At 36.3% G+C, this 21,331-nt stretch overlaps 1 protein-coding gene across 1 annotated transcript in view; it reads right to left on the bottom strand.

Moving 5' to 3' along the window:
* LOC148956330 (cell adhesion molecule Dscam2-like) overlaps window positions 1-21,331 on the bottom strand; it is a gene marked incomplete at its 3' end in the record, with an annotated part of 359,181 nt that overhangs the window by 97,317 nt on the left and 240,533 nt on the right. The window lies entirely within an intron of this gene.

The raw sequence follows: 21,331 nt of genomic DNA, 5'->3' as shown, positions 1-21,331 counted from the left end.
CGTCCATCCAGGTGACAAAAAATTAAAAGAATAAACACACAAATGCATCAAATATTAATTCGATAACTGCTGCAACAGAAAAATTCATGAGGATGGTGATCACCAGCCCTGTGATCGAAATTTTTGTCACAATCAGCATAATTTTCGTGAGTATGATAAGCCAATTTATAAATCAATCTTGTTTTTCGTCTTAACATCATTTCTCTGGTCCAGATAGTTGATAGAATGACAATTTCTACAATCTGGATATTTATTTCTAAATTATAAGAGTCACTGAAAACTATCTTTGGCTCTTCAAATAGGATTTTGCTATATAAAACTCCATTTTACTTGTGTTTTTTGTTCTAATTGATTTAAAACCGTTTTCAAAAAAAAAGTTTCTCAGAAAAAAGTAAAAATTCCTTTTAAAACCCACGACAAAAAGGAATGAAGTGATATAATGGTTTAAAATTAAATTAAACAGAAATTGCTTTTAATTATTAAATGAAGTCCAAGCGAAATAAATTAAAAAGGACAATCACATTAAACATAATAATAACCAATAATGCTAATAATAAACAATTGAGTAGATGAAAAAATAAATCCTAAAACAAACAGAGAATACCAAAGGCAGAAGTAGGGCTATTGCTCCCTAGACTTTCTAAAGGCCAGAGAGTCGTCCTCAAATAACTGAAAGCGAATCATATTTTATGTGTTTTCTCTTTTATAACTATAACGTTGAAAATACAATTTCTGAAACTTTCACAAACTAATATCATGATATATTTTTAATCCCTCTCCTTCTCCCAATATAACATTTCATGCCCCCTTGCCCCTACGATGTTATACGACAGTTTTAATTGCATCCTCATAGCCCTTCCAGATATATTGCAGATATGCCATTTTGATAGCTTGAATGCGTAAAGTGTCTTTAGATTTACATTTATCCCATTACTTAAGTCAAAACTTGAGGTTTACCTGACGCTCTAACATCCATTAATGTTTCAAATCGATCTCTCAAACGTCTCTTGAAATATTGGGAACGCCCTGTTAACTTGGTACCCAATTTTTTTAACCTGAAGACATATAGTGTTTTCTGATTTACTTAAATAGTTCACCGTGAATAAATTCTATCCTTGCCGGTACTAAAGGTGCCAAACCTTTGAGACACAACTGTAACAAAATTTGCTTAGCTTTTTTCTGCCCACTCCTTCAATTTGCAATTTGCGGTATAATACCCTCCCACAAAAAAAGAAAAACTCCCTGAAAGTTTTAATTTAATGTCCCAAAGTGCTTTTTATATACGAAAATTACGCTATTTAAAAAAAGGAGTATTAAAACGTGTCTTTAGATTCGCCTCGCTCCTTAACCGTGACTAGATTATAAGTCACATGGCGGATTATAATGCAAAAACACTTGAGTAAACAGGTTACAAAACATATTTACCCCCTCTTCCCATCATCATATAATATCTTATGCAACCCTGCCCTTAAGCCCTTCTTTCTCCAACAATACTTGAAAGTCTCACCTCAATCCTCCGGGTCATCCTTGGGGTAAATACCCCAAGGTGTAAAGAGGAAAGCTTTGAACAGATTGCGATGGTGGAAGAGCATGCGCAGCTGCGTTAGCCTCAGGCAGCTTGATGCGCCATCAAGTTGTTAGTAGTAGTAGTTTTTAGAAGTAATGGGAACCAAATTTAGTAAAAGGAAATGTGGGGAAGAATCAACAAAAAAGCTAAAAACATACAGGTATGGTACCAAATAGCTTAAGAAGGTGTAATTTTTTTCGAAGGTTTAGTTGCCATTGGAAATCAATCGATTTTTATTATTTGAATCATTGTGAACAAAACTCGTAGTCAAACTTAACTAAATAATTTTTGCACTTTACTTTTCTTTTGGCCCATAGAATTCTGGCTATAACTTTCAAACTGAAAATAGATATGACATTTTTGTAACGGGGATACATATAGTGTCTTCTGATTTAACTCTTTCCCTCCCCGCTAATTCATAATTCAATGTCCACTTGAACCATCGATTGAACCCCATTCAATTTTCTACTACCACCTCTTCTGGGTACAAAAGGATTTTTTTTGGGGGGGAGGGCACACACAAAACTCAAAAAACGCATACATTGTTTTGTTTATATTCATTCGTGTTTCGTTTTTACGAGTCGGACAAACATGTCAGGAGGGGGGGCCATCCCCCTTCACTGGATATGTCCTTGTATATGGGGAAAAGTACCTCTGAATTTTCTACATCTATGTAAATAAAATCAGTGACGAAATGTTTTAATCTATTACAGTAAATTTATGTAAGGAATTTGTCCAATTTTCCTCAAAAAACTTTGTTCAGTGTTCAACGATGAATAATTTTTCCTAATTTTTGGGATATGGCTCCTTATGTTTAGACAAAAACAAGAAATGGTTTGGTCTATCTTTCAAATAAAATAAACAAGTTTAACGGAACAAGATTTTGGCTTTATCTATGGGTTGCTTGTGGTGGGCCGTGATCTGTTTGCAGTAAAATCAAATATGGTACTCAATAAATGGCTTCACAAGAGCCGGCATAGCGGTCTTGAAGTCTAAGCATGAATGGAACAGTGCTGCAAATAGTGCAAAATTAAGTCATAGTCATACTGATGCTAATTGTAAAATTCCTTCGGCTTTGTGGACGTCTCATTATTCTACTATCTTATTAAGATTAATCCTTAAGTTCTATTCCAATCTTAAGCAACTGTTAGACAACACAGGCCCAGGAAGCTGGTTCAAGCCAAACCTAATCCTGTTATGGTGTCTCCCACAAGTGCTATTAAATAACTTAAGTCCAACCCAGTGGATATTGATGGTGTTTTCATTTACCATTTGAAAACGAATTCAAAGAAACTTTTTTTTGTAATAAGCAACTTCTTTTTCAAAAGCACAGTGCATCGTTTACTGTTCCTTATCGCTTTTCTTTACGGCTGAGCTGTAATCGTCATGTAACCGCCTGAGCGTTCCAGTCTGTAACCGTCACTTGTATTTAAAGCAAGTCTTTTGAATATACTATTTTACCGTCATTAACTAGAGTTACTAAAATTTGGAAAAACAACTAAGTTTGGAAAAATAAACTGAACGTAAATTAAAATTTGGAAAAAGAACTATGTTACTCAGAGGACCAGTTGGGAGCAAGCTGGCCGATCTTTGGCTACAATTAAACAAAAACCAAGTTTCTTCAACTGAAAGTAAGGAGCAACCTCAAAATATAAAACGCACAGAAATTATTATATATGTAAGTGGGGTTACCCCTCCTCAATACCTCCCTCTTTACGCTAAAAATTTACATCTTGTTTCAATTATTTAAGAATGACTCCTGAAATACATCGGCCGTTTATCAGAGGTAACGCTATAGCGTTGCCTACAGTAAAGGCCATACGGATCCAATGTTTCATTATCTTTATTTTTTTCCCAGAAGCACTTCATATGGAAGGGGTCGTCGTATAAACTTCAAAGGGGGCTCATTCGATTGTCAATCGAGAGTTCTAGTGCTCTTGGAAGGCAACTAACTCTCCTTTAACGCCCACTATTTCCCCAAACACATTCAATCAAAATTTTGAGATAGCCATTTTGTTCTAGATAGTTGATTCCAGATACAAATTATGTATTTGAGGAGGACCCTCCACCCAGAGCCCTCAAAGCAGGGGTTGTGAGTTATGCCCTGGCGGCACATAAGGTTTTTATAGAAAGCTTTATCGTAGAAACTTCAAAAATGACTCATTTGATTGAAAATTCAAAGGGCTAGTGCCCTTTTTAATAGTCGAAAGTGATTGGAAGGCAACTAACCCCCTCTCACGCCCACCTTTTCCACAAACACATCCGATCGAAACTTTGAGATAGCCATTTTGTTTAACGTAGTTGAAAGTTCTGGAAACTAGGTTTTTGAGGATGACAACCCCCCCACAGACCTCAGGACAAGGGTTGTAAATTATGCCCTGGGGGCATATAAGGTTTTTATAGAAAGCATTGTCGCAGATACTTCAAAAAGGGCTGCTTCGATTTGAAATTTAAATGGCTAAGGCCCTTTTTAATAGTCGAAAGCGATTGGAAGGCAACTAACACCCATCCACGCCCACCATTTCCCCAAACATATCCAATCAAAATTTTGAGATAGCTATTTTGTTCAACGTACTCGAAAGTTGTTGAAATTATATCTTTGAGCAGGAAACTCCCCCGCAGTCTTCAGGGCAAGGGTTATAAGTTAAGCCCTGGAGAAATATATGGTTCTTATGGAAGGAATACTAGTATAAACTTCAGAGAGTTATTCTAAGTTATGCCCTAAAGGCATGTTTGGTTCTTATGAAAGTAATGCTCGTATAAACTTAATAGTGGGCTCTTTTGAATGGAAATTGAAAGTTCTAGTTCACTTTTTAAGAGTCAAGAGTCTTTGAGGATGACACACCCCCCACACACAGCCCTCAGGGCAAAGGTTGTAAATTATGCCCTGGGGGCATATAAGGTTTTTATAGAAAGCGTTGTCGTAGAAACTTCAAAAAGGGCCCATTCGATTGGAAATTTAAATGGCTAGCTCCCTTTTTAATAGTTGAAAGTGATTGGAAGGTAACTAACACCCCTTCCAAACACACCATTTCCCCAAACACATCCAATCAAAATTTTGAGATAGTCATTTTGTTCAACGCTGTTGAAAGTTCTGGAAATTTTGTCTTTGAGCAGGACACACTCCCCCCAGTATTCAGGGCAAGGGTTATAAGTTATGCCCTGGGGGCACATATGGTTCTAATGGAAGGAATGCTTGTATAAACTTCAGAGAGGAGTCATTTGATTGAAAATTGAAAGTTCTTGTTCACTTTTTAAGCGTCAAAAAATATTGGGAGGGTAACCAGCCCCCCCCCACGCTTTTTTTGCCAAATGCATCGGATAAAAATTTTGAGATAGCTTTTTTGTTAAAAGTAGTTCAAAGATCATGTAACAAAACTCTGGTTTCGACAAAACCCCCCAGGGCCCGGGGGCAGGCGTTGTAAGTTATGCCCTGGGGGCGTACAAGGTTCTTATAAAAGGGATATTCGCAGAACCTGCAGAGGGGGCTCGTTTGATTGGAAATTGAGAGTTCGAGCTCCCTTTTCAATAGTCAAAAGAGATCCGAGGGCATCCAGCCCCCCCCCCACACCTTCTTTTTCCAAACCAATCTGATGAAAATTTTGAGATAGACATTTTGTTAAAAATACTTCAAAGGTTGGATAAGAAAAACTCCGGTGTCAATACAACTCCCCCCCACGGCCCGGGGGAAGGTGTTCTATATAATGCCCTAAAGGCATGTATGGTTCTTATGAAAGGGATGCTCGTATAAACTTCATAAAGAGCTCATTTGATTGAAAATTGAAAGTTCTAGTTCACTTTTTAAGAGTCAAGAGATTTAAGGGCAAATAGCCCCCCCCCCGCGCCCTTTTTTCCTCAAACCCATCCGCTACAAATTTTGAAATTGACATTTTTTTAAAATTGTTCAAAATCAGATAACAAAACTCAGGTGTCAACACAGCCCCCTAGGGCCCGGGGGGTAGGCCTTGTAAGTGTTGTCCTGGGGACGTATATGATTTTGAAATAAGGAATTTTCAAAAACTTGAAAATTTTTGCAATCAAAACCGAACTTTCCGAATTTAATTACGAATTAATTAAAAAAAAAACTTTCCGAAAAATAAGTTTTTCAAAGAAAAGTTAAGGCAATTTTAAATTTAAGCTCAGCAGATACAAATACCTGTTAAAATTCAAACTCAAAACGACCATAAATTAATATTAAAGAATAAATGAAACCAAAAACGAACAGAAAATAAATATACACTCATAGCAAGAAAACAAAATAAGTAATAATATACATGAATAAATACATCTTAAGGTGAGTAATGCTTAGATTGAATATGAAAATCAAGCTTAAAGCGAAAGAAAAAATTTCTATTGAAGTATAAATGAAACTTAAAACTAGTAGAAATTAAATAAACAATCAATTCGAACAAAATTACAACAGATATTTAGATAAATGAATAAATAAATCTTAAAATGAGTGACATTTAAATTGAATTTGCAAATCAAGCTTGAAACAAACAAAAATCACTACAAAAAAGAGTTTGGTAATCGCCTCCTCTCACTGTAAAAGTTTAAAACCTACTGCGTCATTGGCGCTTTACTGGAAACCATATGCGTCTTGAACAGGATTCGAAAGTATAAACAAAATAAAATTGAATATTTGATGTATAATTATATTAATTTTTGAAAGATACATAAGTTCAAGAATTTATTTCACTTTAATTTTATTTTTATTCTCAATGCTGTAATAACTGGAAAATAAAATATTTTTAATATAATTCATTTACAGTGAAGTACCGATGATGTAGTAGGCTTTTGGTTTTTATTTACAGTTATGGAAAGAAGCAGTATTCAAACTTTTGTTTGTAGTGAAACTATATTCATCTTGAGGAACTTTAGAAAGAACTATTAAATTAAACTGAATATTTAATGCATAATGATATTAATTGCTGAAAGCTCATCAGTTCAGAATTTCACTATAATGTTAATGTTAATTGTCAATATTAAGTACAAAAGAAAATATTTGTAATACAATACGTTTTCTGTAAAGCAGCAATGACGCAGGAGGTTATAGACTTTTACAGTCAGAGAAGGAGGGAATACCCAAACTCTTGTTTATAATGATTTGAAGCTTGATTTGCATATTCAATTTAAGTTTCACACGTTTTAAGATTTATTTATTTATTTATATTAATATCTATTGTATGTTTGTTTGCATTGATTGTTTATTTAATTTCTGTTTGTTTTAAGTTTCTTTTATGCTTCAATAGCGAAGCATAACTTTTCGTTTTAAGCTTGATTTTCATATTCAATCTAAGCATTACTCGCTTTAAGATCTATTTATTCATTTATATTATTAATTGTTGTATGTTTTTGCTATAATTGTTTATTTAATTTCTGTTCGTTTTGGGTTTCATTTATTCTTTGATAGTAATTTTTGGTCGTTTTAAGTTTGAATTTTAGCAGGTATTTGTATCTGCTGAACTTAAGTTTAAAATGGCCTTTTCTTTTTTTTTAAAAACTATTTTTAGGAAAGTTCTTTTAATTAATTAGAATAATAAGCTGAACAAAATGGCTATCTCAAAATTTGATTGGGCGACTTTTGGGAAGAAAGGTGCGTAGGAGAAGTGGTAGCTGACCTCGAAAATTTAGAGTCACTTAAAAAGGGTGCTATAACTTTTTATTTCCGATCAAATCAGTCCTCTTCCAATCTTACAGGATCACTGGTTTGATACGATCCCCCCGGAAACTAAAAACACACATCCGTGATCAATTTTTCTCGCAAAAAATGCAAAATTCTGTATTTTTGTATATATGAGCTTGAAAACTCTATATTAGGGTTCTCTGATATGCTGAACCTGATGGTGTAATTTTCATTAAGACCACTTGATATTTTAGGAATGTTTCCCCATTTTTCAATAATCGGGAAAATTTTCTCAGGCTCGTAACTTTTGATAGGTAACATTAGACTTGATGAATTTATATATTTTAAAAAAGCATCAAAATTCGGTTCTTTTGATGCATCGGTGTTTACTAAGACTCTAATGCTCATATTTTCAGTTACTATTGAGCCGCATCGCTCTTTACTTACGTTTAATAACACCAACTGTTTCATATTAAGATAATCGGTTGTATATAATTGACTAGTCACTTTTTGCACTTTAGACCAATCTAAGACCAATCTTTGCTGTAATCACCGAATTAAGCCTGACAAAAAAGGGATGATTTAACAACATACGAGTTAAAACTTAGATTATTGACACTTTTCAAAAGTAACCCAATTCTGCATAAAAAAACAACAACGAGTAATTTCGGCCATTGTGGGATTGCGTATCTCATTCTAACCATTGTATATAGCAAAGACTTTGAATGACTAATAAAAAAATATCATCAGGATAAGCCAAATACGAAACATCTGACAAAACAAAATGATCCGCTGACCGGACAATATCTATAGTAGAAACAATACACGTCTTAAAAATACGAGGAATAAGTACTCCCTCTTTGCATACACCATAAATAGTACTCCTGTGGGGTTAACTTTTAGCTGCAAACAAGCATGTTAATCCCAATATTTGTAAACAAAAATAATGAAAACATCCACACCATTAGAATATAATGAAAACAATGGTAATGGGTTGTGAACAACCCTTCCGATATATTTCGTATTTGGCTTATTGTGGTGATATTTTTTTAATTAGTCATTCAAAGTCTTTGCTATATACAATGGTTAGAATGAGATACGCAGTCCCACGTAGGCGTACGGTATCGTACAGTATAATTATAGCATAGTTTCAGTATGGATCTGGGGTTGATTACTGTATGAAGGACATATGAATTATGTAATGTATATCAAGGGTTATCCCTCTCATTGATTTGTTGTGAAAACACGGTAATAAAGACATGTATTTGGGAATCGAGTTCCCAGTAGATTATAGCCCCCTGGGATATATTGTTCGCAGCGGCGGCGGACAAACTAGGGACATACTAAATTCTGATTCAATTGTTTTTCGTTTATATTATTGTTCTTTGTTTGCTTCTTGTTGTTGTTGTTTGTTTCTTGCTACTATTTTTTCCTTTTGGTGTTATTTTGTTTTCTTCTACTCCACTTTTTCAGAAAAGCATTTAAATGGCAGGTTGTAAATAAATTGCTCTTATTAAAGTGATTAACCTATTTATTGATCCCTAAATTTTACTAAGAAATTAATAGTCAATCGCGAGCCTTGTGGTTAAAATCTTATGAATTCTTAAGCCGTGTTAATCAACTTGGCCTCCAAGCAACTCATTAGTTACGGTAGTATCCATACTATATCAGTATTGATTATGTTTACATTATTATGTGAGCAAATCAGTTGCAGAAGTCGAAGTTGAACGAAGTCGAAAATCACTAACAAGATTACAGATTTCCGCAGTAAATATTTTTACCTATTAAAACTTTGGAATATAAATGTAAAATTGAAATACTGTTAAATATATAGTGATATTCAATCATTTTGATAAACTGATCTTGGAGAAAGGGATTTAAAAAGAAGACAAGAAAATCAAATACAAGCATATCCGTCACAGGATTTTTTTTCACAGCTGCTTTATCCTCATTTCTAATCCGCCATTAGGACTTCCTAATAAGGTCTTAGGGCAAAGTTTCCCAGGCGGAAACAATAATTCCTTTGTAGAAAATTGTTCAAGTCAAAAAATTCTTTTTATAGGAAGCATTCTAGAAATTCGCTTTCACAAAAGCTTCGACTTCTCAGCACGTAATAAATCTAATGATCAAGCAAGAATCGGTAGCCAATATCTGATATTTAAGTTAAAATATAGTCTAAGGTTTTCTTTACACTATCCGTAGATTGACACCACTGGGTGAGAGCCAACAAGGACGTCCCGTTTCAAAGTCTAAGAGTCTATAAAAATATGTTAAATATGCATCAGAAAGGAATTATTTTTTAATGGGGTAATAAAATATGACCTTCTTCTGGCCTGACCATCATTGAAAAAACAATAGTTTGGACATAACTCAAAAAATCAAAATGACAACTTTGCAATGAAAGAATGTATAGTTAGCTTATTATAACATATTAAATAAAATAACTAAAAAATTTACTATAGGGAATCAAGAGATAATTTTTAACTTAAAATGAGCAATTATTAGCTAACGCAAGAGGTCAAACGTAAAATAAGCCAACATTACAACAAATTCAACATTAATTACAAAAAAATTAACATTAATTACAAATTTAACATTAATACAAAACAAAAAATAATTTACCACAATGTGCAATGGCTCCTCGAGCCCCAAGCCCCACCCACCCCTAAATAGAAGAAGTGTCAATTCACTTTTGCGTAAAGGCCCTCCAATAACATCGGTTGAGAATCCATGAATGACTCAGATCATTGGCAGTGCAATCATAGTTGCCAGGTGGTGCGCATTTGCGCCATTTGTGTGCTTTTTTGAGTTGATTGCGCATTGAATTTTTCAAATTGGTACTTTGCGCCAATTTCGTGCTTGTCATACATAATTTGGTGCCTAATCGGCGCATTTTGCATTCAGACTAACACCGGCACAACTCAGAATTTAAGGGTTTTTAATTTACTGACAACTTCTACTGACAGATTCAGGAATCTGTCTATAAAGACAGGTGGAATTTTCAGAACCCCGTAAGAATGCTCATATCGCGTTCCAGGCTCCATGACGACCTAAATTTTAAATTATCAAAGCTTGCATTATCCTTAGCGTGAAAAACCAAATGGGAAAGTTGTCAAATTTCGATAAAAACAAAATACAGAAAAGAGTGGCAAAAGCTGAACTTTGTTCGACATAGCTCAAGCAGCTTTTTCTGTCTTAAGCTTACCCATCAGCAACCCCTTCGTCGAAGATAAATACAATATATGATTAAAAAATGTACAAAACTAATCCGAAGTTCATTAAAAGGAAAATACAAATAGATAACAATCGGAACTGTTGAAGGACCTTGCAAAGTAAAATTTTGTCTCATATCGTCGTGCCCAAAACCAAAGGGCGTATCTAACATTTTACAAATTTTACAGGAGAGCAAAAACAAGGTTTGTGAAGCTGTTTTTAAGAAGAGATTTTTTTCTAATGACGTAGTCGCAATGTATTTATAGGTTCTTCACTACGAGAAATCTATTGGTGAACAGTAAAACTCTCAAAAGTTCTTAGAACACTAGAAAAACCAGATACGCCCTTTGGTTTTGGTCATTCTAAAACATTTCCTTTAGTTACGACCAAGTGATTTTTGAATAAGTTTGTGTAATTTTGCTTCAAATATTAAAAAAGAGTACAATAAAGCTTCAATTAAATTATCAAAGGAAGGCACAAATTCACATTACTCTCCGTTGTCACTTTCGTCGTCAATATCACTGTCTTGTAGGACATCCTTCACGGCTTTGCCATGGGGAAGGTTTCGGTAGAATGCATGGAAGTCTGCATGGATTAGCCGTTGTTCGCACAGTGAAAGCAAGTCTTTAAATTTTGCATCACTTATTGGCAACTTTTTCTCGTAAGCTGGCATCAAGCTTAACATTGTCCCACTCTGTCCAACTGATCGTTTTACCTTGTCAACATCAATTGCCTTGTATTCCCCGCTGTAATCGTAGCTATAGAATATTTTAGCCGCATCTTCCACTGTGTAACGGAGAATTTTGATATCAAGCCACTTAACTTTTTCTCCACAAGTGTTCACCTTAACGTTCTTTACGACCTGGCCAGTCAGCTTCTTGAAGTCCTTGAAGAAGGAATAATCGAGTGTTCTCACAGTATACGGATTGTTCCGCCTCGCTAAAATGCAAATGTTTTTCCATTCAACTGGAGCATTTATAGAGGTATGCCTGGAAGCTCGCTCAATGGCACTGTGTATACTGTCCCCCTCTTGTTCTGTGTGCCCCTTTTCCAGATAGACATGAGTAATCGATCGGACATGATGTAAGGTGCGGACTGCCCATAAGCACATTCTAGAAAAAATTGATTTCGATTCTGTCCTCCGCAAGAGTCAGACACAAAGTAGAAGTCAGAATGATCTTTGTCATTCGAAACAGCATCAAACACTATCGATGCAACCTCTTTTGCTCCTCTTTGTCCATCTGTTTCACACTAGATATTACAAAATCTGTTGTGGCTATTCATCTAGCATAGGATAAGTTATAGCAAGCAAGCTTTCACTTGTAGAATATAGGACCAACTGGCCTTTTCGGGGTTTCGAGATCGCATTGAAGATCAAAACTAATGAACGTAGCCTTTTCAAAGCCTTCCTCTTCTTCTTTAATCTTCCGATCGATTCCGCTTTTCAAAGCTCGTGCTTTGGCCTTTCTTTCCTGGTGTTCTTCATACTGCTTCACATCTTTTTCTGATTTGTCTGCGAGCTGGTTATACCTAAGACAAAGTCCACACTGGTCTTTTTTAGGCCTGTGAAACCCAAGGTTGAATTTCTTGAACTGAAGACGGTAAGTTTCTAATGCAAAGGCTACTTTCTTCTCTTCCTTACATTTTTCCTTATACAGATCATATACTTTCCGCAATGAAAGATTCGCATCCAAATAGAGTTTTTTTGTGCTCTTGTGACAATATTGACTCTCGACCGCCGGAAAAGACTTGATGTGATCATGGACAAATCCAAGTTGTTCTGCTGTGACCCGTTTGGAATTTTTATTTTTTCTCCGTTGATCAGGTTTAAAAATTGATGTACTTGGTTCTTGAAACTCTGATTTCACGCAACGTCGTAGAAATTTTTCTGATATTCCGAAAGTCCCAAAAAATTTCTTGCAAACTGGAAAGTAGTTTGTCTCGGACGGTAGACTGTAAACAAGACTGTTAGATCTTCTTGAAGAATCTGACACAGTATGTGGCTTTTTAGAAGCTTGTTTACACAACCCAGCGATGAACTGTCTTTGCTGATCGTGGTTGACTGCCTCTTTTCCGAGATTCCAAAACGATCCAAACATACCGTTCAACATCTCGTCTGTAAAGCCTTTCTTACATTTTTCGTGATTACAGGGATTTTCAGACCTCACTTTCGCCTTCACAAACTTTCCAGTAGCAGGAGATACGTATTCTTTGCCTGAAACCTGTTGAGCCTTTCTGTGTGCTCTTTTGGATGTCGAACCCGTGGCCAAGAGACTTTCATTGGAGGAAATGATACCTATAAGATTTACCTCTGCAGGATCATTCTCTTCAGAATTAGCTGAAACTGTCGCATGGGGCTGAGTACTAATATTCACAACCAGCGCTGGTGTCAACTCACTGGGACTTTCAGAGTCACTAGACGGCAGAAACGAAGGGTCACCATCACCTTCACTGTTGGACAAATCTTCTGGCTCGTCAAATTCATCCAGATACTGCAATGCTTCTTCTGTCTTGAGAATTTTCTTCAGTTGCATTTTTCTGAAAGGCAGCTTTGAATGATATAGAAAACCACTAAGAACTGCTAATCATGAACTGACATCGATTTAATAATTTCACGGCTTAAATATGAGCCCACGTTACTCAAAATCGCTGTTATTTTAATCCCGTGGTGATCGGATTAAAATAACCGTAAAATTTCCAATTCCGATGTCAATAAAACATGCGACTTTGACCTAAAAAAAACTTAATGGCGGTTTTCACATTAAAATGATTCTTGCATATTCATAAAGCTCAGACAATTTTTAATAAGATAGACACAAACAAATATTTCCTCCGACAATTTTAAATTTGACCCCGAGGTTGACGTTTTCATGGAATTGCCCTTAGCGAAAGATTAATAAAAGTAAAAATAAGTCAGGCTCAAAATTTCCATATAACCGTAAAATAACCGTAAAATTTCCAATTCTGATGTCAATAAAACATGCGACTTTGACCTAAAAAAAACTTAATTGCGGTTTTCACATTAAAATGATTCTTGCATATTCATAAAGCTCAGACAATTTGTAATAAGATAGACACAAACAAATATTTCCTCCGACAATTTTTAATTTGACCCCGAGGTTGACGTTTTCATGGAATTGCCCTTAGCGAAAGATTAATAAAAGTAAAAATAAGTCAGGCTCCAGGCTCGTGCAGCCCAATTTGGGATTCATAAAATGAAGGTTGTGTATCCATGGTCAACAATAATCAACATAATCAGTCTGTTTTAACACTAGGCAATATAATCAGTAAGGTAAAACCGGCCTCTCCCCCAACATTATAATGTCCAAAGTACTGGAATCATAAGAATGATAGGCCTAGCTTACGACTGTGGTGGTGAAACAACTTGAAGCTCCGAAAATTGATGAAAATTTCACTAATTAGTGTTTTGAGTTTTCCTTGTTTTTCGCGGCGTATCTGTAATTTAAATCTTTTCTTCGAAAAGTGACCATAACCAAAGGGCGTATGTTCAGATACGCCCTTTGGTTCTGGTCAGTGTTTTCAGATATGCCCAGGTGCCTATGCTGTAAATCAAAAGTGTGTTAATATACGTCCCTGCAAATGCACCCACTGGATAGTACCCCACTAGATGACTCTTTGGAGCACATTAACTCGTTTTCGTAAAAAGTGTCAGATACACCCTTTGGTTTTGGGCACGACGATATGTATGTCTTATCTTCTGTTTCATGGCAAAATCTCAGAACATTGTCTTTAGCCTGGAATTTTATAGATAGTTGCATTAATAACGGTCGGTCTAATTTCTTCTCTTTGACTTCGTCGTTCTAATATATATTTTGAACGCTATGAAACATTTTGTTCTCATAACTAATTTTGAGAATTTATATCTTTTTGAAGCTTAGAACTGCAATGTCATAAAAACATTGTATAAAGAAGTAAACTTTGATGTCACTTACCTAAATGACATTTTGGAGAGATGTGACCTTCAAGGATCATGCTTCTCTTTAGTTCTACATTAGAAAATCCTATCTATTAGTTATCTTTATCAAATGCGCCTTTAATTTCCATGTTTTTGTATAACTTATCTATATTGCAAGACCAGTATACTGAGTACCTATTTTTTTTTTTTTTTTTTTTTGTTCTTTAACTACAATTTCTATTGTTGATAGAGAAAAATTAGCCAGAAAGTAATGTAATATACCACCTTAGATATTGGCAAGTATTTTTTTTTTGTTATAACTTTTTTAATTCCCTTTTTTATTATTCTCAGACATGCCAGAGAACTAAGAAAAATATCTCTCTTGTCAAGCCAGAGACTGAGAACAGAAAATTTCGACCACAAAAGTACATGTAATCAGTCAAAAATGCTTCACTGTTTCAGATTTCGGAATATGGAGCCGAAATCTGTCAATGATAACTGAATCCTACCAAATTTAAGTTCTAGTATTCTGAAAAGCAAAGTTCACACTATCAAGGACGTACGAAGGGGGGGGGGGGCTCCGGGCCCGCCCCCTCCCGAAATCTCACGATTTTTTTCATTTTCCCATAATTTTCTGATTTTTCTCACAGAATAATGGGTTTGAAGGATTTGGCCCCCCCGAAACAAATTGGGCCCCCCCGAAACAAATTCCTGCGTACGTGCCTGCACACTATCTCGTGTTGTCTCTGAATTTCTGTTTTTTTTTTTTTTGCACTCATCCCTGCAAGATCTAATTTACCCTGAATTTCAAACTCCAACCAAAAAATATATAGTGAAAATGCGCCTAAGGCGCATTTTCGCTTCCCTTGGTGCGCTATCTTAAGTCAGGCACCTGGCATGACTGAGTGCAATAGTGGAGCCTCAGCAAGGATATTTTACTTCTATGTATTATTTTCTTTTTACCCCAGGCCACTTTATATAGAAGAAGTCACGTAGAAACTTCGAAGGAGGCTCGTTCACTAGCAAATTGACATTCTTAGCCACAAAATGTTTTGAGGGTAACAAAGCCTTCCCCCCTACCACGTAATTTTTATCTGCCCCAGACCTCTAAAAGCCATTTGATCAAAATTTGAGATAGGTATCTCTTTTGAAAATAGTCAAAAGCTCAAATAATTATGCCTCCGGGGAATAAAAGACCTTCCAAAACGCTGAACCCTTGTGCAACTTATCCAGATATAATTGACCCCCCCCCCCTTGTAACTGACCCCCCCATTGTGACTGAACCCCCCTCGTGTAACTTAACCCCCGTGAACCGAACCCCCGTGCGACTGAACCCCGTGCACCTAAACCATCGTGCAACTGACCCCCAGTGCAACTGAACCCTCGTGTAACGGAGACCCTTGTGCAACTGAACCACCGTATTCAATTTTAAGCATTCTACGAGTACGAGGCAATATCATTGGGTAAAACACAACTTAAAATCTTTAAATGTTTAACCTTGTTGGAATTGTTTTTTTAAGTCATGAAAAAAATGTATGTCAAGATGATTCATAGAAAAAGCTTTGTTTTGTTGTCACAAAAAAAAAGAAAATCGGACGTCACAAACCATTAAAGCCAGATTTATTTCACTTTTTTATGTTTGTTAATGGGAGTTCCTTTTGCCCTGTCACTGTCTCTGGGTCTAGGTGTCTACGCCCCCCCCCATAAAATAACCTTCGCTGAAAAATACCACCCCGAAAATTACCTCCCCTAGAAAATCCCCCCGTGGAGAAAATCTCCACGGATGGAAAATACTATCCGCGGAAAATACCCCCCCCCACCTCCCAGCGCATGGTTGGTTTTGAATCACTTTTGGGTTACAAAAACAGGACTAGAACTCTCAATTTCTGATCGAATGAGTATCTTCCCGAAGTTTCCGAAGTTTCAGGATTCCACATTTTTCCAGATAGGAGCTCAAAACTTTTACATTAGGGTTATCGGATACGCTGAATCTGATGGTGTGATTTTCATTAGGATTACTTGAATTCTAAGGGGTCTTTCTGCTCCCCCTTCTTTTCGAAAATCAGACAAATATTCTCCTGCTCGTAGCTTTTGATGGGTAAAACCAAACTTAATGAATCTCATATATTTGGAATCAAAGGCAGATTTTAAAATTAATTTGTTGTTTTTTTAGACCAGGGCAAATCAAAAATGATTGGAGGGCAACTAACCCCTCTCTTACGCCCACCATTTCCCCAAACACACCCACTCAAAATTTTGAGACGGCCATTTTGTTCAACGTAGTTGAAAGGTCCAGAAATAATGTATTTCAGGATAACAACACCCCTATAGCCCTCAGGGAAAGGGTTGTAAGTTATTCCCTAGGGGCATACAAGGTTCATATACAAAGGGTGCTCATATAAACTTCGAAGGGGGATCATTAGATTGCCAATCAGAAGTTTTAGTGTCCTTTTTGAAATTCAGAGTGATCAGAGGTGCTCGTATTTTCGCAAAATGCATCTGATAGAATTTTGAGATGACCATTTGTTGTCGTAAAAACATCGAAAAGAGCTCATTCGATTGGAAATTGAAAGGGATAGTGCCATTTTTATCGTTGGAAGTGATTGGAGGTCAACTAACCCCCTCCGACGCCCACCATTTCGCCAAGCACATCCAATGAAAATTTTGAGATAGCCATTTCATTCAACGTAATTGAAAGTCCCGGCAATTATGTCTTTGAAGATGACACCCCCCCCCCAGCTCTCATGGAAAGGGTTGTAAGTTATGCCCTGGGGCATTTAAGGTATATATAGAAAGGGTGACGGTATAACCTTTGGAGGAGGCTCACTGGATTAGTAATCAGAAGCTTTAGTGCCCTTCTTAAGATTAAGAGTGACCGGAAGGTAGATAAACCTCCCCCTCCTCGTATTATCCCTAAATGTATCTAATAAAAAATTTTAGATGGCCGTTTGTTGTTGCAGAAACTTCGAAAAGAGATATTCAATTGGAAATTGAAAGGGCTAGTTCCCTTTTTAATAGTCAAAAGTGATTGGAGGGCAACCAGCCCCCCCCCCATCCGACACCCACAATTTCCCCAAACTCATCCAATCAAAGTTTTAAGATAGCCATTTTGTTCAACGTAGTAGAAAGGTCCGGATATTTGTCATTGAGGAAGACACTCATCTTCCACAGCCCTCAGGGCGAGGGTGCAAGTTATGCCCCGGGGCATTTAAGGTTTATATCTTCGGAGGGAGATCATTATATCGGTAATCAGAAGTTCTAGTACTCTTCTTAAGATTCAGAGTGATCAGTTGGTGGATCCCCCACACAAGTCGTATTTTCTCGAAATGCTTCTGATAGAAATTTTGAGATGGCCTAGAAATTTTGAAAAAGCTCATCCGATTGGAAATTGAAAGAGCTAGTGCCTTTTTTAATAGTCGAAAGTGATTGGAGTGATAAGTGATAAGGTATATAGAAAAGGTGATCGTGTAAACTTTGGAGGGGGTTAATCTGATTGGTAATTGAAAGTTCTAGTGCCCTTATTAAGATTCAGAGTGATTGGAGGGTTGATACCCCGCACCCAAACTTCGTATTTTCCCGAAATGCATATTATATTAATTTCGAGATGGTCATTTGTTGTCGTAGAAACTTCAAAAAGAGCTCATTCAATTACAAATTGAAAGGGCTAGCGCCCTTTTTAATAGTCGAAAGCTATTGGAGGGCAGTAGAAAGGCCCTATTGACTCGTGACCCTACACCATATATGGGCATAGAACCACGTGGTTTATGGTTTTTGTCAGTGAGAATGAAAAAACAGCAACTTTGTCACATTTATGTCTGTTTTCTTGGATGGTTATGTGTGTTGGTCGATTTACTTGATGTTTTTCATGGATGGCGATGGATGATTTATGGTTTTTGTCAGTGAGAATTTGAATAACAGGAACTTTCTCACATTTATGTCTGTTTTTATGGTTTTTGTCAGTGAGAATGAAAAAACAGGAACTTTCTCACATTTATGGATGTCAACAGCAATTTATGTTCCTGTTTTTTGTCTGTTCGTTGTCAGTGAGAATGGACATGCTCGACGCGAATGTTATGAGATTGTTTGGCTAACATAACCTGAGAACTTGATTTACATAATCGGCGGTGAAATTATTGATTCAAGAAGGGGGAATTAAGAAACATTATGGTTTATTTGATATTTAGGCGAACCTAACCTGAGAACTTGATTTACATAATCGGCGGGGAAATTATTGATTCACGAAGGGGGAATTAAGAAACATTATGGTTTCTTTGATCTTTAGGCGAACCTAACCTGAGAACTTGATTTACAAAATCAGCGGGGAAATTATTGATTCACGAAGGGGAATTAAGAAACATTATATTTTCTTTGATCTTTAGGTAAACCTAACCTGAGAAATTGATTTACATAATCGGGATTGTATTGATTCACGAAAGGGGGAAATAAGAAACATTATGGCTTCTTTAATCTTAGCTCTGAGGGGTAAAAGTGCTTTAGGTCAGAGAGAAAAATTAATATTCTATTTTTAAATAGAGCTTCATTGATCTTTAGTGTCAGGAATCATAAATGACATCACTTGTTATCTTGGAATTATGCGGGAGTCTAAAGAGATAGAAATTCTATTTCTAAATACGGCTTCACTGACCTTTAAGTCGGAGAGATAAATTGATATTCTAAAGAAACCTTAATAGTTTAGCTAGGAACATTTATGAGATGAAGAGATTAACGTAGGAAAGGGTTTCCTAGAAATTTGAAAAATGGAAGCACAGAGTTGCCAAAAAACAAAAGGAACGCACAAAAATTACTTTTAGGGGATGATTTGGGCGAAACCGTTTTAGACAGGTTTTGGAATTATTTCGGCGAAACAGTTAGAGACGTTTTAAAAGATGATTTTAGAAGAGGTTTTGAGTGTGGTCGTTATAGTAAACAAGTTCTATTTGAACAGTGTGATGAGGTCCTCTACCCCAACCCCAAAGGGCCCCGATCACCCTACCCCGACCCAAACGGATCCAATCCCCAAATCCCAATTCCGAAAGAACCCCCCCGTTATCCCCCTGGTATCCGGGCGCCCCCCCCGCCCCCAGACCCCCCAAGGCCCACCCCGGGCTCCATCTTTGGGTGATGTATGTTGTCTGAAACCAATGATTTGGGGTGTATGGGTTGATATTTTTGACTTTTCTGAGTTGGATTTCTTAGTCTTTCATAGGTATGTGTTGTCTGAAACCTATGATTTGGAATGGGTGGTTTGCTATTTTGACATTTCTGAGCTGGATTTCTTAGCCTTTCATAGGTATGTGTTGTCAGAAAATTATGATTTGGGATGTGTAGTTTGCTATTTGGACTTTTCTGAGCTAGATTTCTTAGCCTTTCATAGGTGTTTGTTGTCTGAAACTTCTAGTTTGGGATGAGTAGTTTGCTATTTCAGACTTTTATGAGCTAGGCTTTCATAGTGTATCGTAGGTGAATGGTGTCTTAAAATTACGATTTGGGATATTTAAATTTCTATTTCGGGCTTTTCTGAGCTAGATTTCTTAGACTCTCATAGGTGTTTGTTGTCTCAAACCTATAGTTTGGGATGAGTAGTTTGCTATTTTTGACTTTTCAGAGCTAGGTTTCTTAGCCTTTCATAGGTGTGTCTTGTCAGAAACTTATGATTTGGGATATGTAAATTACTATTTTTGACTTTTCTGAGCTAGATTTCTTAGCCTTTCATGGGTGTTTATTGCCTGAAACCTATAGTTTGGGATGAGTAGTTTGCTTTTGGACTTTTCAGATCTGGATTTCTTAGCCTTTCGTGGGTGTGTGTTGACTGAAACTTATGATTTGGGATATGTAAATTACTATTTCGGGCTTTTCTAAGCTATATTTCTTAGTCTTTCGTTTGTGTGTGTTGTCTGAAACCTATGATTTGGGATTTGTAGTTTTGCTGTTTGGACTTTTCAGAGCTAGGATTCTTAGTCCCTCATAAGTGTTTGATGTCTGAAACCTATAGTTTGGGATGAGTAGTTTGCTATTTCAGGCTTTTCTGAGCTAAGGTTTCTTAGTATTTCATAGGTGTGTGTTGTCTGAAACTTTTGACTTGAGGTGTCTAATTTGCTATTTCAGGCCTTTCTGAGCTAAGGTTTCATAGTATTTCGTAGGTGAATGTTGTCTGAAACTTATGATTTGGGATATGTAAATTACTATTTTGGGCTTTTCTAAGTTAGATGTCGTAGTCTTTTGCTGGTGTGTGTGGACTGAAACCTATGATTTGTGATATTAGGTTATTATTATTTGGTTGTGGTGCGTTGTCTGAAACCTTTTTTGTGTTCACTGAAACATACGATTTGGGATATAATGTTCTTAGTATTTAGTTTGTGTGTGTTGTCTGTAACATATGATTTGGGATTTATAGTTTGCTTTTTGGACTTTTCAGAGCTAGGATTCATAGTCCCTCATAGATGTTTGTTGTCTGAAACCTATAGTTTGGGATGAGTAGTTTGCTATTTCAGGCTTTTCTGAGCTAAGGTTTCCTAGTATTTCATAGGTGTGCGTTGTCTGAAACTTATGATTTGAGGTGTGTAATTTGCTATTTCAGGCTTTTCTAAAGCTAAGGTTTCATAGTATTTCGTAGGTGAATGTTGTCTGAAACTTATGATTTGGGATATGTAAATTACTATTTTGGGTATTTCTAAGCTAGATTTCATAGTCTTTTGTTGATGTGTGTTGTCTGAAACCAATGATTTGGGATGGGTGGTTTGCTATTTTTGACTTGTCTGAGCTGGATTTCTTAGCCTTTCTTATGTATATGTTGTCTGAAGCCTATGATTTGCGATGTTTAATTTGTTATTTTTTAATTTTCTTAGATAGGTTTCTTAGCCTTTCATAGGTTTGTGCTGTCAGAAAACTATGATTTGGAATTTGTAGTTTGTTTTATAGACTTTTCACGGCTAGGATTATTAGTTCCTCATAGGTGTTTGTTGTCTGAAACCTATAGTGTGGGATGAATAGTTTGCTATTTCAAACTTCT

This window comes from Artemia sp. Qi Xiang Cuo, chromosome 1 (genome assembly GCF_049724085.1).
Source record: "Artemia sp. Qi Xiang Cuo chromosome 1, ASM4972408v1, whole genome shotgun sequence".
Classification (NCBI taxonomy): domain Eukaryota; kingdom Metazoa; phylum Arthropoda; class Branchiopoda; order Anostraca; family Artemiidae; genus Artemia; species Artemia sp. Qi Xiang Cuo.
The sequence above is the reverse complement of the archived record's forward strand: the minus strand, read 5'-3'. Positions and strand labels throughout refer to the sequence as shown.